General features: G+C 37.7%; 1 protein-coding gene across 5 annotated transcripts in view; it reads right to left on the reverse strand.

The window, feature by feature from the left end:
- Window positions 1-19,316, reverse strand: part of LOC131690253 (anion exchange protein 3) — a 198,635-nt gene that overhangs the window by 64,356 nt on the left and 114,963 nt on the right. Inside the window, exon 2 of one of the 5 annotated variants that reach the window (XM_058975855.1) lies at window positions 7,511-8,035. The exons of the other annotated variants lie outside the window; for them this stretch is intronic. The gene's annotated coding sequence lies outside the window, so the exon portion shown is untranslated. The remainder of the gene's footprint in view (window positions 1-7,510; window positions 8,036-19,316) is intronic. 5 annotated transcript variants of the gene reach the window in all.

Genomic DNA, 19,316 nt, shown 5'->3' on the forward strand with positions numbered 1-19,316 from the left:
ATAAACCACTTATGGCCAATCAAAGATTCTTTGAATATATTGTCCTCTATCGATATTTCCGGAAAACCGGGTATATTCCAGAACTAAAGCTATCTATGTCGGTTCTTCGTTGATGACTGAACCAATTTCACCTAACCTAGTCTCAAATTAAAGGTATAATATACGGTTGGGAATTGCATATCCCGTCTACCCCCCTCACTTACCCTTACATCCCATCCGCCGCTCCATCCATTGAACATAATCAACTATTAAATCATAGGCTGGATAAATTCGAAAGCTGGATCCCGTTTTGGACCACTCTGGGTGCTATCTATGTCGATAAACGATAAACGATGAGCTTCTTCTTGACTTAAATTATCTTTCAATCTGGGACCTGACAACTTCGCTTTGGTGCTTTTGAAAAGATAAATCGATGTTTACTGTCCACTTTCCTATTGACCACTTTAGGCTCAATGTAAGCAATACCGAATCGACAATTAACATGGCTTCACGTCTGGAAGTTGAAAAGCGACTAACCTGCCGTGTGTAACATTCAAAATAAAAGGGAGTATGGAACGTTGCGCTCAAACTAATACTATTTACACAGACCACCTTGCTAAAATGGAATAAACGGTGTTTCTTGCAGTTACGGAGAGATAATGGTTGCCATTGGAGATGAAACGAGAGATAATGGTCGCCATTGGACCCACATTTATTTCTACCTCAGGAATAACCCAAGGAAGTTAGTTGGGATGGTTGATGTTTCTGTTATACTTCAAAGACATGTAGGGTTACTGCGCCCTAATTCATCTTAGCTCCTCTATTCATCCCACCCATTTGAACACATTAGTTAGAACAGTGTCTGTTATCTCTATTCAACGCATTACCTCATATGGTAGTATAGCCCGAGCAGCACCGTTTGTTGACTAGTAGTTTCTGCAACATAATTAGTTGAAAAGAAATGTACATCAACCATTATTCAACTGATTTAGCAACCAAAAAAGCGCACCAGCAAAAGTTAATGCTTATGCAACAAACCGCGGCCATTACATGTTGCAAGTGTTGCTTGCCGGCTGTTCGGCCATCTATGGGAGCTGTCCATCAATGTCAGCTTCTTTCTCCGAACAGCCTAGATAAGCCGTGTAGTGTCGGTAGTGGTTGTTTCAACCGGCTAAGAATTACACTACAGACTACCTGTTCCGGTGGTAACACCAAACAGGGAACCCCAATTCCATAGTGTCATGCGACCCGTGCTATGGGTAAAATTGTTGAGGGGGTTTAGAATATTCTCAATGGCGAACGGAGCCTGGGAAGAGCCGGGCGAACTCCCCAGTAACTGGCTGTGGTCCACTAGGAGGTTGATAACTCTATTATCTTTCTCCGGACAAAACCAGCCTAGAGGCCGCGTGGCATCCGGCGGGTTGAAGTATGTCAGTTATGGAAATAACTGTCAAATTCATTCCCAAAGGTGGCCGCGTTACTTATGAGGAGGCAAAGAGCTTTAGACCGATCAGTCTGACCTCCTTCCTTCTCCAATCAGTGGAACGTTTAATCGACCACTACATTCGGGATGGTAGCTTGGGCGAGCACCCGCTGCATGCAATGCAACATGGATATCAGCGGGGGAAGTCTACTACCACCCTGTTACACAATGTTGTCTACAACATTGAAAAAGCTTTTTCACAAAAGCAATCAAGTTTAGGAGTTTTTCTCGATATTGAAGGTGCTTTTGACAACGTGTCTTTCGAATCCATTTTGGAAGCAGCACGAGATCATGGAGTACCTTCATATATCACGAACTGGATACACGCAATGCTTAGCAACCGACATCTGTGCTCATCGTTAAGACAAGTAGAGATGAGGAAACTGAGTGTCTGCGGATGTCCTCAAGGTGGTGTGCTTTCACCACTTCTATGGAACCTTGTCGCCGATAGCTTGTTGAGAAAACTTAATGAGCTTGGGTTTCCGACGTATGGTTTCGCCGATGATTATCATATAATGATCACCGGTATTTGCATTAACACACTTTTTGATTTGATGCAACAAGCCTTATGTGTTGTTGAGCGGTGGTGTCTTCATGTTGGACTATCAGTTAATCCAAATAAAACCTCAATGGTGCTTTTCACGCAACGAAGGATTACAACCGGAGCTCGTCCATTGCAGTTTTTTGACTCTGAAATTATTGTCGAAGATCCAGTTAAGTACGTTGGGGTAATTCTCGACTCAAAACTTAATTGGACAGCTCACATCGATTTCAGGATCAAGAAAGCTTGCATGGCCTTTGGCCAATGTAGACGGGCTTTCGGCAAATCCTGGGGACTCAAACCCAAGTACATTCAGTGGATCTACACAACAATTGTTAGACCAATACTGCCATACGGGTGCCTTGTTTGGTGGCAGAAGGGAGGAGTCATGACAATCCAATCAAAGTTAAACCATCTTCAGAGGACGGTCTTGATGGCGATGACTGGTGTGTTCTCGACAACACCTACTGCTGCTCTCGAGGCACTCTTGAACATAAAACCACTAACTGTGTTTCTGAAAGAAGAAGCACTTTCTTGTGCATACCGTCTTAATGTTACTGGGCTCTGGAACAGTAACCCAATAGATCGTGTAACTAGCCACACAGGACTGTGGCCCCAAATGGTTACTTGGGATGAATATGCACTTGCTCCCAGTGACCTTACACTCACATGTAGTTTTCCTACTAAAACTTTCAATGTGAGAATTCCTCTTCGTGAGGAATGGCTGTCTGGCTGGATGGAGCGACAACTTGAAGAATACGTAGTTTGTTATACGGACGGTTCTTTGTTGGAGGGCCGAGCCGGTGCTGGTGTCTATTGTCATGAGATGAGATTAAACCAATCTCATTCGCTTGGTAGATACTGTACCGTATTCCAAGCAGAAATCTTTGCGATTCTGTGTGGCGTACAATCCGCACTTCAACAGGGAATTTGCGGTAAAAGAAACTATTTTTGCTCTGACAGTCAGGCTGCCGTGAAAGCACTTAGTTCGGCAGATTCGAGATCGAAATTAGTAATCGCATGTCGAACTCAAATCGAAGAACTTAGCATTTCAAATGCTATCTACCTTCTATGGGTACCCGGTCATTCCGGTATTACTGGAAATGAATGGGCGGACGAATTGGCTAGAGCTGGCGCTGCGACTGATTTCGTTGGTCCAGAACCAGTTCTATCTCTGTCAATAAGTTGCATAAAGCACAAGATTCGCTCTTGGGCTGCATTCGAACATGCCAACCATTGGCGTAGCTTGCAAACTTGGTTCAAACAAAGGCTTTTCTGCCGGATGTGAGTCCGAAAATGTCAAGAAATTTGTTGCATTTTTCCAAGCACAACTGCAGTATTCTGGTCAGGGCACTGACTGGACATTGCAAACTCAATTATCACATGGCTATTATTCAGCGCGCTGAGTATTATTCATGTGATCTTTTGTGAATCCGATTACGGAACATCATATCATTTGATATGCAATTGCCCTGTATTAATGTAATTGGGCATCCGGATTTTTGGTTCTCCATACATAGATGAACCTATGTACAGAGAGCTGAAATTTAAGGATATGCTTTTGTTCCAAACCCAGTGTGGTAAAGAGCTATAGTTTTTTAGCCGTATTTGAATGACAATATCTCTTCGGGGGTGTTGTCGTTCTGTTATCTCAATATCCCCTCGAGGGTGTTGATATATCCGCTCACTGTTTGAGTAGAGGTTCTAAATCCCTCCGGGGGTTGGAAGTTTTATTCCTGCTGTTGTAGCACCTGCAGATTGTTCAGCATCACTCCGGGGGTGCAGAATGCTCTGTTTTAATTGTTATGTGTCGTTGTTTTCCTTACCCCTAACCTTACCACTTCCCCAATCCTTCCCATCAGGAAAATGATGAAAAGACGATTCTTGGCAAGGCACAAATCTCCGATCAACATGGGGAACGTGCCATTTGAGCCAGACGCTACTGATTCCTGAAGTTAGTTGGGATGGTTGATGTTTCTGTTATACTTCAAAGACATGTAGGGTTACTGCGCCCTAATTCATCTTAGCTCCTCTATTCATCCCACCCATTTGAACACATTAGTTAGAACAGTGTCTGTTATCTCTATTCAACACATTACCTCATATGGTAGTATAGCCCGAGCAGCACCGTTTGTTGACTAGTAGTTTCTGCAACATAATTAGTTGAAAAGAAATGTACATCAACCATTATTCAACTGATTTAGCAACCAAAAAAGCGCATCAGCAAAAGTTAATGCTTATGCAACAAACCGCGGCCATTACATGTTGCAAGTGTTGCTTGGGAAATAAGGATACGTTGTACTCGATTTTTCGCTTTGCTCAAACGCAAGCATTTTACATTTTCCAGGCAAAAATTTTAACTGCGCTACTTCTTAGGAACGAAATAAAGATGATGATACCTATTTAAGCGCAATCCAGTCACTCTAAGTCGAGTTATCAACGAAATAGTGTGACATCCTGAGTAATGAGATGAATAAGGGCTCTTCTACCCTATTTAGCGCCTGCACAGTCCTTCGCAGACGATCTCTAAATATTTCGTCAACAACAGCTTGAAAACTTCGTTGTTTGTGGTATGACAAGGACCTCGTGTGTATGAAGATATTCTGGCATGGCTCTGCCGGCGAGACTAACCGAATTTCTTTATGACCGACAGAACAAGCGGAGATTTACGCCGGCATGTTCTAAGGCGATGAAAAGGGGAACTGGATGCCTATTTGACAGTCTTAGGTTTGTACTCAGCATATATGGTCACCCTAATGTTGACGTTGTCTCCAGAATCATTTATGAAGACAACTGCCTCGGATACCATTCGTGTACAAACCGCATAATACAGTCACTATTTTAGCATATAATTGATTCTATATACAAGAGATTTCATCCAATGTTACCAGAGATGCTTTGAATTAAATTGATCCCATCTCATCGAAATATTCAGCAACGAGTTCCAATTTTAGACAGTAACTCCAGTAGTTGCGTTCAGAATATCGTCGCAATCGTTATCGTGATTACCAGAATGTAGGTTATCCAAAGTTGATCCAAGAAAAATCATTCAAAAGAAGATGATATTGTATAAACTGAGTGACGAGCTGTCAAATGATTCAATGCTGTGTAGTCCGTCAAATCGATATCTTTTTAAGACAGATATACATGCAATCCATCAGGTTTGAAAACTTTTAAATTTATTCTTTTATTTTCAAGGAAACAAGTCATTCTTGTTATTTTTTATATATTCCCGGGAGATAACAGATTTTCCGGGAAATTTTTATTTATTTCCTGAATCCCGGGAAGCTGAAAACCGTCGGGAAAGGGAAGCTCTACTCTGGATAAAGACTCACCATCTCTATCGTTTGTTTACCATTTATCTGTCAGTGTCATTCCAATCGAGCACGAGATCTGTGAAAAGCACTCAATCCGAAGAAAATCACCTCGAGGCCATAGACAGGTCTCGTACTCGATTGGAATGGCACTGACAGATAAATGGTAAACAAACGATAGGGATGGCGCACATAGGAGTATTCGATTGAAAAACCTGGCCGAAATTATTTTAACATTTGTTGGAAGTGGAAATCAATATAAAACTAATAATATATATAAAATAAATGATTTAGCAATAATTTGTAGCTTGTGTAAAATACAAATGCAAAAAAAAGCTTTCTGCTCAATCAAAACTTGTCTTATCTATTATGTAAAAAAAAATATCTTTACATAATGTATTTCCTAAGGTTAGGTGTTTTGTAATTTTTCATTATTGACGATTTCAGTTGAAAGCAAGTAATTTTAGCAGATTTTAGGATGTGATAACGAGGAAAGGCATGTTTGATAGCTTTTGTGTTATTTCGTTTAGTCTAGTCAAATTTGCCTTACCAAATATGGAAAGCTCTTCTTGGGGGGAATATTTCTTAGTTTTGTAACAAGTCTCTAATTTCACAGGGTAATTGATTTCAACGGTTCTCCTGGACACCCAGTAATGAATCGATTTCTTTTCGGGCAGAATTGAACACCAAATTTTGCTTCAATTGTGCCGTGCCAAAGCACTTTGAAGCGTTCTGGTATAATAAAACCATCATTTTGTTTCCCAGATAACTAAACCAGAATCTTGCTTAGAATTATGCATTATTTCCAAAAGAAAAATCCTTGCAAAAGTTTGAACTTCGCCCGGACCACTACTACTACTACATTAAAACGAGGAAAAATGTCAAATATCATCAAAGAGATCACTGTCAAAATGGCGCACTTATGCGCAAGATTTTTTCGCCGATCTAGTATATGGATTAAACTTAATCAGGGTGTAAGAGTTTTCACTGGTACGGATTGGGAACATGAACTTTTTCAATTTTGAAAAGTGAGAAAATCGCGATTTTTTTCATTGTGTATAGTAACCCTTGATAACGGTTTGGCCTACTTTTTCGGTCAAATACTCCTCTGTGAGTCGAGTATCCAAAGGTATTTAGCATCGTTAATACCCATTTAACTAAGTGCCACGTCTGAAAAGATAATGCTTTGGCAGCAACCTGCGAAAAGCTTGCGGTTATGTTTGATAAAAAATTCCAGAATTGGGAAACTTTGTTCATGTGCATATTTTTTGCATGTGGAATTTGCAAAGAAAACTATTGAGTCATTGAAGAAAAAATTCAAATTCAGGATCATACGTCAACTCAGTTGTCAGAAAATCCCAGTCGATAAGAAAACGCTAAAAACACCTTTTATTTCTCCGGGATTTTTTGAAGCATCGAACAAATCAGCGGATAGCGAATAGAACTTGTTTCCATGTGTTTGAAGAAGAAAAACTACGGGAAAAAAAAATGAAATTTGATGAATTCACGGCCGTGCTCCTGTATTGTAAGTTTTATACAGAGATGTTATTTTTCAGCATTTCTCTTTTATTTCTCTAGTATGTTATTTCACATCTTCTGCTGTTTTTGAATACCTGCTCAAACAATACGTCATCATTTCAAGTGGAATTATGGACTACAATCTTGTCACGAAAAGCTTAAAAACATTTAGAAAACTCAATGCAAATAACGCCAATTTCAAACACAACAACACCAATTATAATAAACAATAGTAACCTTGTTTGTTCCTGGCAAGATCGAGCCGCGTATCCACCTGGTCACCTTTCGGGCTACCTTCCGGAATAGGCCATGGGTTCTGGGCACACGAAAATTGCCCGCCCGTGAGCTAGACTGTCCGGTGACTTGATGATGACTGTGATAATGATGCTGATGAAGATGATGATGATGATGGTGTTGATGATAGTCGTACAATACGCTTCCAGCGACGGGACTGAATGAGAAGGCTAGACGACCGGGACTAGGGTAGGTTTGTAATGGCCCAAGTGTGTTCTGTGGTGGCCATCTCCAACTAGCGTTCACCGATGTAGCGGAGTGACGTTTTTGGATTTGTTTATGATGATAGAGTCGATGACAGTTGGAGTCAGAATGGCTGTGATGAAGTGAGGGGCCGCCATATGGTCGGTCAAATGAAGTGGAAGCAGTGTAAGGCATTACCGGTAGTGGTTACTCTTCAGGCGATGCAGACGACGATCACAAGGTTAGTTTAAATTATACATAAGGTCGGCAACCGGCTGCATGTTTTCTTAGCACGTGTCCCCTTTTATCAACCAATCACTTTAAAGCACCACTTCTAGCTTAAAAGTTCCAATCAAGCGAAGAGCTCCTTGAAAATATGATAATAAGTGGCACCCTCCTTTTGTCTGCGGTTGCGGCTTCCTCTGCTTCTATTGTTGATCCCTTTTCCCAAGTGTCCTGGGGTGTATTACAGGCTTGTACTTGTAAATATTGATTAGATTTATTTTCTACTAACTTTAGCACCACTTTTTTCACTGCGTAATTCACTTGAGCAATAACAGCATTCGTAGACACGGGCGAATGTTCAAAAAGTTTCGTCTAGCGCTGCCCAAAAGGTTACATTTTTTTCTTTCGTCTCATTTTCACCGATTTCTTTTTACTCTAAAACGTTTTAATTAGCACTGAGAGTCTTGCTGGCACCGAACATTAACTGTGGAGAAAAAACTAACGACGCATACATGACACCTTTCGCACACAATTCGATAAATGATCACGGGTTTCCTTCATCGAAAATTGGAAAACGGTAGCGGGTGCTGGCGGCAAAATCCTGCGCGATCGGGGAAAAATATGTACCTAGATATGCTAAATCGGGCATTACCGCAAGCACCTATCACATCCAATTTCATTATGGTTGACCGGTCCGTCGGTTAGACCTTGATGAGCAAGAAGTGAGACGAGAAACTAATGCATATATAATTTCAAATCCCTGTAAACAGCAATCTATCGATTTACGCAGCAGTGTCTTTGCAACGCATTTATGCCATCAGCATCAAAACGAGATAAAAGGATATTGATCTGTGGTAAGATATGCAGAAGCTTACCAAAGCTAGCGTAACGAAGTAAGTTGGTACAGTGTCTTGGTGGAAAATTCGTTTGTAAGCACTCTTGGAAATATTTAATATGGATGAGGCATTCTAGCAGTGAATAAACTAAACTGAAGCCTAACCAATAAAACTTGTATGCTTACGGCAATGAAAAGGTTAGTTGACGCACATAGGACTATAAAAACAAATATTTCGATATTCATCTGTTTTATAAGGAATATTTGGTTTCTTGGTGGTTTAAAAAGCACCTGGAGTAAATTTTCGCAATTACTCGAGATTGAGTTCCATGGGTTTATTTGAGATTGATCTATGTTGCAGTACTAATTAGCTGAGCAACTGGTGGGTGTTAAGTCAGAGCGGACTAATTAGTAACATCTCAGAAATTGACTTTATGGTAGTACTGGATAAAAAATTTCTTTAAGCAAAATTTACGTATGTCATACATAGTAAATATTATCAACAATAATAATTATACTGTAAATTCGATTGCCACCATTGAAAACGGAAGAGCCTACGATTTTAGAATAAAATCAAATAATTAAATAGTGATTTGTCCGACTTATGCACATCAGGGAGCTTCTTGTTTCATCATTTAACGAATACTGTCAATCTAAACATGTACATTAAAATGTGAGGGGGAAGTGCCGCGGTTGTAGGTTCAGGTTATATTTTTAGTCCGTAAAATTTGTTTCGATCCTTTGTATGCTGAACGGTGGAAAGATCGAAAATCGGTTAACTAAAGTATGGGTTAGTACGGAATGTAACCTCCATTTTGATTTAGCCATTTTCTATTGAGTTGTCGAAATGGCGTCGAAGCAAGAACAAAAACCTCTTAAAATTTTATACGCACGTAAGAAAAATCCACGCGGATTTGACAAAATCGCTGGAAGTGGCCAGAACTTTCAAATCGACAGAACTTTTAAATCGAAATCCTAACTTTTCCATAAAAAACTACAAGGACAGTCTTAGAGGGTTGAACGAACTGTAGACGTAGGACTACACTACTTAATGTGAAATATTTCATTTCTTAGTGCATTTTGATTAATAGCCAGGCATTGTAATTCTCTCTCACTAACGCGAGAAGAAGCTTATCCAAGGTCCAACTTTTCCGAGATAAGATGAGTCGCAAAATTCTCCGTCTCCACAAATAGCGTGAGAAGGATTTTCCGGATAAAATTTATTTGACTTTTTCCTTCTCACCGGAGAAGGTGATAAAATTTTAATATCGTGCAAATCAATAAAAACTTAAAAAAAAATACACTTAATTACAAAGAAAAGCGGTAAAGAAATATGATAGACTTGTTTTTTCGTGTTTGGAATAACGACAGGAAAGCAGCGAGCGAAAAAAGGATGCCGTGATAAACTCATTCTTTCATTCTCCGGCTGTTTTATTTATCCGGAGAAATAACACGTTGTATTTATCCGGAGAAGTTGTGTGAGTGCCAATAACTTTTCGTGTGAAAATGTGAGTTTCTATTCTAACTATCCGGGCGCATTTACTCATATGAGCGATAAATGCAATGCCTGTTAATAGCAAATCAATTATATTTCTTTCCAGCAGTTTAAGTATAACCAATCAACATCGAATGTTACATATTGAACTAAATCGTCTTGCTTATCAGGTCATTTAATTTATAGTAGACAATCGAATTCGTTTAAGCTCATTTGAGAAGATCTGAAGAAATAAGTCAGAAAACTACGACCAAAAACCAAATTAATATCTGAAACTGTTTTAAATCTTTATGGGACAGTCTCAATCTTGAAAAATTGTATAAAGTTTTCGATTGTGTGAAGAAAAATCAGGTATTATAAGACATAAGCACATCCCATATCTGAATTAAGTTTTCTAGTTTTGTTTTGCTATTATTGTATATTCCTTAAACTGCCCATAAAAGCATAAGAGTCCCTTATGGATTGTTCTCGAAAATGAGATATCTGTTGGATTGTATTCTGTATATCCACTGAATCATAATATACAAAAAAGATTACATGATTTGTTTAGAAAATATCGAAAAAATACCAAAGCATGGTTGTCCCATCCATAAGGCTCAATAAAAATGTACATCTTGAACAGCTTTCTTCTCGGCTTGCTGTTTTTCAATATGGGATTCTTATGCATATATGGGCAGTAAAATAGAGATATGAATGTAGCGAATGCAGTGGTATCCATATCGAAAACAAAGACGTAGTTCTACGTCAAAATTCGGGAATATCGCAAACAACAGAGAAAAGAACCACAAAAAGAGCCGAGCTGAAAATGTACAAGCTTACGGTGACAAGCAAAACACCACGGCTAAAGTAAGAGCGCGTAACTTGTAAATAAAGTGTGTCCCACATTTTTTCAAGATTACTTTTTATCTATTCAAACAAACTGCACCAAACTTTCAGCGTTTAATTTAAAGCTTAATCAAAGATGCTTCTTGAAATTCGGAAACTCTTTTGCGTTTTGTTCGTTTTTTATAGCAGTTTCAATGAAAAAGTGGTGACCCACATATATACGTTCACTCTAATTTTTTCAGGATATCTTTTTCTATTCAAACAAACTGCACCAAATTTCCAGGGCTTTTTAAAGCTTAACTAGCGATGTTTCTTGAAATATGAATATACTGGTGCGTTTTTATCGTTCGACATGAGAGATTAAGTGAAAAATGTGTCCCACATTTATCCGTTCACTCGACTTTCTCAGAATATCTTTTTTTTTCTATTCAAACAAACTGCACCAAATTTTCCAAGTTTATTTTAAAGCCTATTTAACGACGTTTCTCGAAATTTTGAAACCCTGGTGTGTTTTGTTCGTTTGTTATGGCAGTTTAAGTAGAAAGTGTTTTTATATGTGCACTGAGGAAAATACAGTTTTTCCCTAAAAATGCTTTATTAAAGTAATTATCAAGCAACAATCAACACTACATTTATCAGTCAATCGAATTCTCATCATTTTTGAATACCAGTTACATTCGCTTCGGGATTTAATTATTACGATTTTGAAGGGTGATTATTCAAAGCCGTATAACCGCCAATATTTACAAATTCGTTTCATTTTTTGACATTTGTAGATCCTACATTTCCGGAGAAACGCCGCATCAGCAACAAAGCGCACACTACGGTGTTGGGAAAAAGCATTCCAGTGAACGTGACTCCCAAAGGTCTAAGTCGTTTCATGTGGTATTTAAGGGGATCCTCTTATATAATTGTGGCAAAAAGTACCTAAAGTTTAAATTTTTTTTAAGCAGTAAACTGACTTAGACATGTGCGCTATTCTGAAAAATGTTTATTAAGGTTTCATCTATAAAATAAAAATTTCAGAGTGTAAGGTGACAAAAATTGCGTCCAACATGGCGGCTTTCTCGGAACAAGATTTTTCGAATCTGCGGGCATTCTCGTTTTTTAACCATTCAACCAATCAACTTCGGGTTTTGCCTGCCTAAAATACGACAACATTCTCGGGCGATGTAACCTACAAAATGGCAATATTTTGATCATTAACGATTTTTTACAGCCGGCCAAAGTGGAAAAATCATGCGAAAAAACGATAATTTATTTTCAAGTTGTTTTGTTTCAATATCGAATTTTTTCATGTTATTAGGTTAGAGCGCCTCTACGGAATGTAATCTTCAAGATCGTTTTGGTTTTCTGCTTGTAGACGACGAATTGTGACCTGCATCGTGTCCGCGGATGAGTCGGTTTTCAAAACACCTATTGCTGGAGCCGCCATTTTGGACGCTATTTTTGACGCCTTACACTCGAAAATTTTTATTTTATAGATGAAACCTTAATAAACATTATGCATAATAGCGCATAATGGCGCACATGTCTAAGTCATTTTACTTCTTCAAAAAAATTAAACATTAGGTACCTTAACGTTATAATTAATTAAAAAGGTTTGTCCAATTAAAGAATCATGCGAATCTCGTCTTATCGGCAAAGTGGTACCAAGAGAAATTCGTTTTATCGGCAATCTCGAAAAGTCGACCAACGAATTCACGATAACAAATAAATAACTGTCTGTGTATGCTTTATGTTATTTATTATGTGAGCGTTTATTGAAGCATCTTGATATTAGAATTGTCAAAATTGAATTAAAACCTTCGCGAAGTTGATATACGGTTGATATACGGCTTTGAGCTACCAGCCCCCTTCGATTTATACGTGTTCAAATTTGAAGTAGGCATATTTTCCTCAATATAAATCGTAATCGTTTCAAACTTTAACAAGTGTCATATTAAAGGGCGAACACGAAATTATTGCGACATATTCAACAGGGTATAACTTTTTTACCATTGGGTAAAAATCAACCAAATTTTGCACACTTTCTCATTGATGTGTATTGTTTACATGCTTTCAAACTCAAAGTCGTGTTTTTCGATTCAACGAAAATGGAGGTGAACCAACGCGAGTCGAGAGAACAAATTATTTCAAACATCTGGAATTTCCTGACCTGTCGCACCGGCAGTTGGGAAAAATGTTGAACATTCACCATTCAACCGTCTCCAGAGTGTTGAAGCGGTTCCAGGAGCGGTTGACGTTGGACCACGGAAAAGGAGCTGGAAGAAAACCGGGACCGGAGAACAAAAAGACGGAGGGAAAGGTGAAGCGGATGATTAAAGCAAATCCCAACGTCTCAAGCCGTGATTTGGCTAAAAAGATCGGCATATCGCAGAGCTACGTCCAGAATGCAAAGAAGAGAGCTGGACTACATACATACAAGGTACAGAGCTTCCCAAACCGCGATGAGCGGCAACAATTGACGGCTAAAACTCGGGCACGGAAGCTTTACGAGAAGATGCTGACAAAATATGGCTGCTGTGTGATGGACGACGAAACGTATATAAAAGCCGATTTTAAGCAAATTCCGGGGTTGGAGTTTTTCACCGGCAAGAGCAAGTTCTATGTGGACGACAAAATTAAGAAGAAGAAAATGCCGAAGTTCGTCTCCAAATATCTCATTTGGCAGGCCATCTGCTCTTGCGGATTGAGGAGTGAACCTTTCGTGACAAAGGGCACAGTAAATGGCGAGATCTACAAATCTGAGTGCCTCGAGAAGCGCCTTTTGCCGTTCTTGCAGCAGCACGACGAAGCTCCGCTATTTTGGCCAGATTTGGCATCATGCCACTATTCTAAAAGTGTCCTGGAGTGGTATGAGGCCAATTCTGCCCATTTTGTTCCAAAGGACAAGAAGACAGTCAAAGACGAGAAGGACATGTTAAGAAAATGGAAAAAAAACTGAGAAACTGGTACCGGATGACACTGTAAAGACTTTGATGGAGGGCATCAAGCGAAAATGCGTTCAATTTTGCACTCTAGGCTGCATCGATTAACTTTTCTTTTGTTTTTTGAAGTAAATATATGTATAAAACTACCCTAAAATTTTGGTTTGATTTTAAACATTATAAGAAAATTGGCATGACATTTTCGGTGTCGCAATAATTTCGTTTCGCCCTTTACTTTATAATGAACAGACTATCGCGAGTTTTTATTTTTATACGAATATGAAAAAATGTGAGTGTTTTTCTGTTCTCCTGTAAAAATTGGAAACAGCGGTTATACGACTGAATATACACCTTTCATTTCTTGCACTGAGTTTGATTTAGAATGATTTGATTGCTTTCTTGTACTTTGCAACTGAAGAATACTGTTTTGCGTTACCATACACATTGGAGTACAAAATTCCGCTTCCTACGGATCGTTTGAAAATGTTTAGAGTATATGACAACGCGAAGTAATATTCGTCACTTGCAAAATTTAAGAAAGTAACAAATCATCCTAGGACAAGCTCAAAGTAAGAAATATAGAAAATCGTAAGGATTAAATGCCGAAGCGAATGCAACTTTTTTCACTAAAATTGCAATAACACAATAAAATTGCAATGAACAAAACAAACCAGGGCTTCCAAATTTCGAGAAACATCGTTGATTTAGCTTTAAAACAAACGCTGAAAAATTGGTGCAGTTTGTTTGAATAGAAAAAAGTTAATTCTGAAAAAGTAGGGTGAACGTATAAATGTGGAACATTCTGCACACAAGATTATAGACCAAAATCAATTGTTGTGGACAATACCATCTACGTAAATGCGGATATTTCAAGCTACTTTCAGGTGAAGCGTTTTTTACGGCTACCGGAAAAGGAAAGGTTCAAGATAAGTTTAAACAGAAAAAGTAGTCAAAGATTTCGACAAAAAATATTTGGTTTGGCTACCGATTCGCACTTGCGAATGGAAAAGTGGAATTTATTATTTCTGTTCAAAAATAAAAAAAAATGTCTCCGAGTATGGGCTACCTAGGAAAATCCACTAAAAATGCAAAGGTGTGAAGCAAAACCTATGCAAATTCATAGTTTAAAAACCATTTGGGTATCGGATGATTCATTGATTATTTCAATCATCTGATAATTCTAAGTCATAATTAACTCCGTTTGATGAAAGTGATTTACAGAAGTACTGGAGGAACGTACACCACCAGTTTTAAAATTCCTCATTCTAGTTTTAATGAACTATTTTCATACAATGCGAACGGCACTTCTATGCGATTCTATTTCTTCGAAAATACTTTGAAGTCGGTCCTGAAATTATTGTGGTTTATTCTTAGATAGTTTATATACTTGATATTTTTGATCTCGTATAACAAATTACACCTGTAAAAGGATAACAAAAAAATGCTTCATTGCAAACAAAACAGATTGAGAAAGGAGACCTGAATCTGGAGGAAGAAGGAATTCGTTAGTAATTACTTTCCGTATCTGGGAGCTTATAAGTGAAAAAAACCGATTTTAGCATAACACAGCGCAACGTCAATTCTGAAGATCGGCAAACAGTGATATAAAAGTTTCCAACAGAGGACTTCGGGAATTAAAATAGATGAAACTCTTTTCGAAATTTTTTTCGATGGTAAACTTAGTTTTTGAAATTTTAAGACTATTTGAATTTAAGGATTAGAATAATTTTAAAGAGTCGATCGGTAAAAGTTGGCATGAAAACTGCATCTCAGAATTTTTGTTCCGAACAGTAAAACCCAAGAGATTTACAACTAAAATATTTTTTCCCCTTAAAGAACTGGATAATTTTACAAAATTGTTCCTTTTATTCGTTTTAAACTACGAGCTCAGATTCATGTGGAAGAGAATTTAATTCTGAAGAGATCAAACCTTGCTTTATTAGACCTTTTCTTGTCCCACCTTTTTCTAGTGCAGCCACATGCTCCAAAGCTTCAAAACTTCTTAGATGGTGGGGTGAAGAAACACGCAACACCTTATAAAGATAAGTGCTTCGCCCGCAGTGCTAGAAGATGCCAAATTTTTACTTCCAATGCTCAATTAAATTCTTCTACAATATTCACAACACTCCAATTGCGTGGAAAACGTATTCGAAGACTGTCTAAATTTATTGGTTTGACCAGTTTTCAAAAATGTTGCAAAATAACGAAATTATACCTACCTATAATACCTATAGCACAATTTCATTATTCGTCGTCAATTTTAACTCTCAATCAGACTAATTGCTATAACTTCAGTTCTAGAGCTAATACTTGTAACTGCTAGTGCTAAAATGAAAGATGATAGTCATATTTACAACCCCTAACTTGTTTTTGTGAGTAAATTTAACCTGTACCAAAAGTTTAGCTGTTTAAAGTCATTGTTGTTTATAAACAACATGGACATGAAGGGGTTAAATCAGTCAATAGCTTTCTTTGCTCGCATTCTAATGACAATATCCCTAACTAGTTGTTTTAATTTTTTATTTAACGAACAAGAAGACTGCGCCAGTCCCTTAACATAGCGGAAAATCTATTTTCAAACTAGCTTTATTCAAATAACACGCCCTAATTTTAGCGATCGAAAAGGGTATAGTGGATTGAAAGATACTTATATTAGCATTCCATAATGATTCGATTTTGTATGCTATACTAATAACTGACGACGCATAATTCCATTTAATAGATAATATACGCTGAAATTTGAAATTGCAAAAAAGGCAGGAGATTGTCACTCTCTAACCTAATCATTTTCTCATGATGCAAACATCATGAGCTTTTATCTGCTAAAAATACGTTCTGAGCAAGAGGCCTCGGATTATAATTTTTTTCGCACCTCATGCTTTTGCGCCAGGACTCTTTTGTTGATATCGTGTCTTGCGAAATAAAAAAATATGACTCCGCACATGCTGGTGAAAATATATCAGGACGATGAGACTACTTTTCTTAAATAGAAGACAAGTAAAAAATAATCTCACAATGGTATATTACATAAACAAATTTTCATCTAGTGAAACGAAATAGAAAAATAAAATTAATTGTATTTCAATTACGGTACTGTTTAATACTTGAGTTTTCTTGGTACATTTCGCTCACGCATAGAAAATCGAACAGATACAGTTCTGTTTAAACTGGGAGAGGGGCTACCTTACATAACATGCAAAGCCTATTATGATAACATCTTAGTCCAATTACACTGCCAAGCTTCCAGCAGAGACATGCTGACGAAGTGTCAAGCGCAACGTTTAGGAATCATTAGCTATGAAGCAAATTGCAGTCGAGTATGTGATCACCAGTTTCACTTTGCTGGCATCTATCATCGGAAGCGGATAACAGAGCTACAATTTTCATGACGTTCATCTGATGCATGGTCATATATATTTGCCCTGCTCCAGCTGTGTCCCTGAGTACAGCTAGCAGGTTGAGGACTTACAAAAATCATTTGCACCCGTAAAAGTTTAATCTATATACTCTTAGAAGCAATATAACAACAACTATTTTTAGATGCCGAATATTGGCGTACCAGAGCTCTGAATTTCACGACAGAATCTGTCACTGCATGATGGTGAAAAGTGGCAATATGGATATTCTGTCCGCTCTGTACCAACACATTTTTCTGTAGCTTTCACTTGGAATGACACAGAAAATGCCAAGAAAATGTTATGCTGAAAAGACAATTTCCTGTCGAAACAACTGCCTAGCCATCTAGGGGGTGGCGGCACGCCACAATCAAGGACAAAGTTGCTTCGGTGACTGTGAGTACTGGGATCCAGTCTAAAATAGAGCCTGATAAAATTCCTTTTTGGTGGAATGTTCTGCTGCTGGTAGCACGTGGTTGGATCCTGACAATTGTTCGTAGCCTATAGCTTCCCCTTAAATACAAGGCTTATTTCGAATAATCGGCGTTGTCAGTATTCCCTTTACAAAATATCAATCATATTTCTTATCGGGACTCCTATTAGCAATCAATATCAATAAGAAGGTTATCCCCGGAGGTGTAATGGAAGGGGTCGATATTTACAGCAGTATGGAAGGCGAGAATTCAATGAAATAGAAAACTTGAATATGTACTTAACAAATTAAAACGATAATCGATTCATAGTACGATGATAAATCGTCGCTGTTGTGCTATCTTATGACAAACGCCATTTTGGGGTGAACTGAGTTAGATATGCCATGTTCCTAAATTTTAAAATCTCCATAAAGTCGCGTTTTCAGAATTTTAAAATTCTGCTGGGTTACTGAGATATAGCGAAACACGATTATGACAAGCGCCAATTTCTCGAGTGATCGAGTTGTGCTATCTTATGACAAAGAAAAAAGAGACAACATTCTTAGTTTGTTGGCTTGCTATAAGCCGAAAAGCTTATAGCAAGCCAACAGATGTCTCTGATGACATAGGTAATTCCCCAGGTAATTCCTATGCAGATCAACCATAAGCATTAGCTAGGTTCTTGTCTCGGGAGCAAAACTTTTCCTACCATAGTTTTTTTCTGGGAATGGTTGGCTTATATATTCAAGATTATTGAACAAATTTCCTTTTGAGACTTCCACTTGTTTTGGAAAGTATACCAAAATGTAGTGATGGATTATGCAAGAAGAATATTTGTTTCGTCTAGTCACCTGTCAACAATAACATTGTTTGATATATATTGTCTCTAAATTGTCAATGAAACCAACTTTTGTTTATTGTTTTTCCTGAATAAAGGAGGAAAATTGGGAAAACATTGTGTTCCAGTACTATCATTTTGCAACCTGATATTGCTGCTATCGCATGGAAAAGTATAATATTGGACATAGTGATCTAAAGCACATAATTTTACGAATCAGTTATAATTCATTTTTATATGAAATCTTCTGTGCACATTTGTGACACGTCATACATATTTTATCATGAATACACACTTATGACACGTATGCGAGCGACTTTGGTTTACATTTTCAGCAAAAACTGTAAGTGTAGTCAACCGATCTTCACACAAATCGAGAGATTACTTCAGAAAAGATAGAAGTATCGAATGTCTTCTCCTTAAAGCTTTTAGCATTTATAAATTTTAAGATATTCAATCTCAAACTTTAAAAATCGTTTTTCCCGAAAAGTGCTAAATGGCGCTTGTCATAAGATAGCACAACAGCGACGAAATAGCATTTTGAAGGAAATTTCTCTCTTTGGAAAGAAGAAGGTGTGAAATAACTTCTGCAAGTAGCAGACAAACTAAAACAAAAATCATCGAGAGATGTTGAATATTGGTGCAATTTCACCTGCGAAAATTTTTGAACTTTGACCGCATTGTGGCACCCTATTCATCATGTTATAATTTTTCACATGAGGATACCATTTAATATGAAATTTTCTCCCCTTTCCAATGAAACTAAAAGAGTTAAAATACAAAAGTTAGAGGCACTTGAAGATAAACAAATCAAATTCAGAAAAATTATAATAACTCTGTAACGGCTGGGATTTGATGTGTGCAACAATTTTTCCCTCAAATATAATCCTCTATCACCCCTCGAGAGATTCTTAACCATGAACCAAACACCCTGTATATCTTGTACTTACAATTTACCCAAAAAGTAAGTGTTTTTTGAAAAATTGTTTTTTTTATATAACTTTTACAGTTTTGATTTTTCATGAAGAAGACTTCAGAAGTGCTTTCA

The sequence above is a fragment of the Topomyia yanbarensis genome, chromosome 3 (assembly GCF_030247195.1).
Source record: "Topomyia yanbarensis strain Yona2022 chromosome 3, ASM3024719v1, whole genome shotgun sequence".
NCBI lineage: Eukaryota > Metazoa > Arthropoda > Insecta > Diptera > Culicidae > Topomyia > Topomyia yanbarensis.